Source organism: Bufo gargarizans, chromosome 5 (genome assembly GCF_014858855.1).
Source record: "Bufo gargarizans isolate SCDJY-AF-19 chromosome 5, ASM1485885v1, whole genome shotgun sequence".
In the NCBI taxonomy this organism is placed as follows: domain Eukaryota; kingdom Metazoa; phylum Chordata; class Amphibia; order Anura; family Bufonidae; genus Bufo; species Bufo gargarizans.
Window position 1 is genome coordinate 468,992,141 of NC_058084.1, and position 2,704 is coordinate 468,994,844.

Consider the following 2,704-nt stretch of genomic DNA (forward strand, 5'->3'; position numbering starts at 1 on the left):
GTGCTTGGTTAAGGAAAAGCCCTAACTGTACAGGGTGAGCGCCCTAAAGTAAGCCTACACCCCGACACAGCGCCACATCACAGGCTCAGTAAGGATATCGGAAAATCCGTTTCAGCTGGTCGTCTACATCATTTCCCGGAAACAGCGGCCGCCCAGCATTCGCCAGCTCTGGGGAGGAAGAACAGGACACGAAGCTTCAGAGGTAAGAATGAATTCCAGTAATCTGCCACCTGATACTCCAGAAATCACATAATATCTTCAAATATAACTGTAGAGGGAAGGGTGATGAATATACAGTACAGACCAAAAGTTTGGACACACCTTCTCATTCAACGAGTTTTCTTTATTTTCATGACTATGAAAATTGTAGATTCACACTGAAGGCATCAAAACTATGAATTAACACATGTGGAAATATATACATAACAAAAAAGTGTGAAACAACTGAAAATATGTCATATTCTAGGTTCTTCAAAGTAGCCACCTTTTGCTTTGATTACTGCTTTGCACACTCTTGGCATTCTCTTGATGAGCTTCAAGAGGTAGTCACCTGAAATGGTCTTCCAACAGTCTTGAAGGAGTTCCCAGAGATGCTTAGCACTTGTTGGCCCTTTTGCCTTCACTCTGCGGTCCAGCTCACCCCAAACCATCTCCATTGGGTTCAGGTCCGGTGACTGTGGAGGCCAGGTCATCTGGCGCAGCACCCCATCACTCTCCTTCATGGTCAAATAGCCCTTACACAGCCTGGAGGTGTCTTTGGGGTCATTGTCCTGTTGAAAAATAAATGATGGTCCAACTAAATCCCCAACAGTGTCACCAGCAAAGCAGCCCCACACCATCACACCTCCTCCTCCATGCTTCACGGTGGGAACCAGGCATGTAGAGTCCATCCGTTCACCTTTTCTGCGTCGCACAAAGACACGGTGGTTGGAACCAAAGATCTCAAATTTGGACTCCTCAGACCAAAGCACAGATTTCCACTGGTCTAATGTCCAATCCTTGTGTTCTTTAGCCCAAACAAGTCTCTTCTGCTTGTTGCCTGTCCTTAGCAGTGGTTTCCTAGCAGATATTCTACCATGAAGGCCTGATTCACACAGTCTCCTCTTAGCAGTTGTTCTAGAGATGTGTCTGCTGCTAGAACTCTGTGTGGCATTGACCTGGTCTCTAATCTGAGCTGCTGTTAACCTGCGATTTCTGAGGCTGGTGACTCAGGTGAACTTATCCTCCGCAGCAGAGGTGACTCTTGGTCTTACTTTCCTGGGGCGGTCCGGGGACACTTTCAAAGTTTTCCCAATTTTTCGGACTGACTGACCTTCATTTCTTAAAGTAATGATGGCCACTCGTTTTTCTTTACTTAGCTGCTTTTTTCTTGCCATAATACAAATTCTAACAGTCTATTCAGTAGGACTATCAGCTGTGTATCCACCTGACTTCTCCACAACGCAACTGATGGTCCCAACCCCATTTATAAGGCAAGAAATCCCACTTATTACACCTGACAAGGCACACCTGTGAAGTGAAGACCATTTCAGGTGACTACCTCTTGAAGCTCATCAAGAGAATGCCAAGAGTGTGCAAAGCAGTAATCAAAGCAAAAGGTGGCTACTGTGAAGAACCTAGAATATGACATATTTTCAGTTGTTTCACACTTTTTTGTTATGTATATAATTCCACATGTGATAATTCATAGTTTTGATGCCTTCAGTGTGAATCTACAATTTTCATAGTCATGAAAATAAAGAAAACTCTTTGAATGAGAAGGTGTGTCCAAACTTTTGGTCTGTACTGTATATATATACAGTGGCGCACCTACAGGGGGGGTCCAGCGGGTCTGGACCCCCCCTAGAACAACCAGCCCAAATATTTTTTTTTCATCCTCCAGGGCCGCACCACAGGCGGCGCGGCCCTGGATGTAAATTGCGGGCATTTGCGGCGGCGGTGGTGGGGGGCCGTAGGAGATGAGCGCTTCCATTGTGGAAGCGCTCATCTCCATATCTAATGCATCTATATCGCTGTCCTTAGGACAGCGATATAGATGGCTGTGCTGCGGCAGAGCAGGGGAGGGAGAGGCGTGTCCCTCCCCTGTTCTTCTGATAGGCCGCAGGCACTAATGCCTGCAGCCTATCAGAGGCCGGCTCTAGCAGCGCGATGACGTCATCATCGTGCTGCCTGAGCCGGGCAGCACACAGCAGGGACACAGACCGGAAGAGGCTGCTGGAGGTAAGTATCAGTGTATTTTTTGTTGTTGTTTTTTTGGAGGGGGGGGAGCTGGCACTATGGGGGCACCAAAGGGGAGCTGGCACTATGGGGGCACCAAAGGGGAGCTGGCACTATGGGGGCACCAAAGGGGAGCTGGCACTATGGGGGCACTAAAGGAGAGCTGGCACTATGGGGGCACCAAAGGGGAGCTGGCACTATGGGGGCACTAAAGGAGAGCTGGCACTATGGGGGCACTAAAGGGGAGAACGGCACTATAGGGGCACTAAAGGGGAGACTGGCACTATGGGGCACTAAAGGGGAGCTGGCACTATGGGGGCACTAAAGGGGAGAACGGCACTATGGGGGCACTAAAGGGGAGCTGGCACTATGGGGGCACTAAAGGGGAGAACGGCACTATGGGGGCACTAAAGGGGAGAACGGCACTATGGGGGCACTGAAGGGGAGCTGGCACTATGGGGGCACTAAAGGGGAGAACGGCACTATG